Below are 1,706 nucleotides of genomic sequence, written 5' to 3'. Positions count from 1 at the left end.
ATGTGGTATATATACACAATATAATACTATTTAGCCATAAAAAAAGAACAAAATCATGAATTTCGCAGCAAGCTGGATGGAACTAGAGTCTATAATACTGAGTGATCTTTCACAGAAACAAAGATCTGAGTATCACATGTTCTCACTCATAAGTGGACCTTGAACATGTATTGTAATACTATAAGAAAAGGATCGACAGTGGTGGGAATCCGTGGGGGGGGGTGGACAGAGAGGGCAAGGGTGGTGGGATTAATGGTAATCAATATCTGTCTGGGGATGAGGGGACACCCCTTATCAACAAGAATGCCTGAACGATAAATATTTGTATACCTAACCCTTAACTGTACCCCACAATTTTAAAATAAAAAATGTTTTAAGAAAAGGGGGCAAAAGACATGAATAGACACTTCTCAAAAGAAGACATATGAGCAGCCAACAGATACCTGAAAAAATACTCAGTCTCACTGATCATCAAAGAAATGCAAATTAAAACCATGCTGAGATGCCACCTAACTCCAGTCAGGATGGCCATCATCAAATCCCTCCTATTTCTTAAGCCCATTCCCTCCTCTCTGCTCCATAACATAGTCTCATCAGAATTTATTGATTCTTATGGCAGCCTACTAATAATATCCTGACCTGCATCCTTAATTTCCTTTCTTCTAATTGACTCTCTGCTTCCAGAGTGAACTTTCTAAATTGAAAATCAGTGTATCAATTGGGATGCTTTTGTCCGCAAAATAAAACAGAAGACCCCACTAAGGATGACAGTAAGGGAATTTTTAAAATTTACTTCAAAAGAACTCTGGAGTAAGTGGTTGCAGAGTGCACAATTTAGTCATTCGGCCACATCAAGGACCTTGGTTCTTTATATCTTTCCACGTTGCCATCCTTAGCATGTTGACTTTTGTCTTTAGGCTTGTCCCTTCGTGGTCCTGAGAGGGCAGCAGTTTTTCTAAACTGCATATTCTCATACATTGTGCATTAGCAGAAGAGAGAATGTCTGTAATGGCTGTCCCTTTTTAAGAGAGGAAATATTTTCCAGAAGCCCTAAAAGAAGTTTCTCCTCCATGTTATTGGCCAAAATTATAACAGTGTCCTTGGCCAAATCATGCAGTAACCATGGAGTATAATTACCAAGACTGGCCTATATTGATCAAATTTTACTTCCTAGGCATAGGATGGTGCTGAGTGTCCACTGAAAAACATAGCTTCCTGATGTGTGAGAAAAATTGGGATTCTTTAGAAAGATTAGGATTTTTCTGGGTTAAGCAATTAAGAGTAACTGCAATATCTGATTATCTTGCTTAAAATCCTTCAGTGTCTCTCCATTGTCTCCAGAGTGTTATGTATTACTAAGGTGTTTATTAGCATAGAATTCAGGGTTATTCTTGCTCCACCTCCTGCCTTGTGTGCAGCCACTCCTTTCATAGTTTCTCCACTTCTTTCTATCCATGTCTCAGTCACATAAGTCTAATAAAGTTCCTGACACACCCTCATGCACTCACAATTCCTCGCCACTGGAGCTGTTCTGCCTTTTTCACCAGCTAATTCTTACTTACCCATGATTCAGCCCCTTCTTCTTCTCCTTCACAAGCTTTCTCTAATGACCTGCAGGTAGGGTAAGTGTCCTTTTGGTGTGCTCCCATAATGCCTTCTGTTCACCTCTCCCCATAGCACTTATTCTGCTCTTATAGTTGTGATCA

Source organism: Carlito syrichta, unplaced genomic scaffold, assembly GCF_000164805.1.
Source record: "Carlito syrichta isolate Samal-C Ts95f unplaced genomic scaffold, Tarsius_syrichta-2.0.1 Scaffold307333, whole genome shotgun sequence".
In the NCBI taxonomy this organism is placed as follows: Eukaryota; Metazoa; Chordata; class Mammalia; order Primates; family Tarsiidae; genus Carlito; species Carlito syrichta.
Note: the sequence above shows the minus strand (reverse complement) of the source record.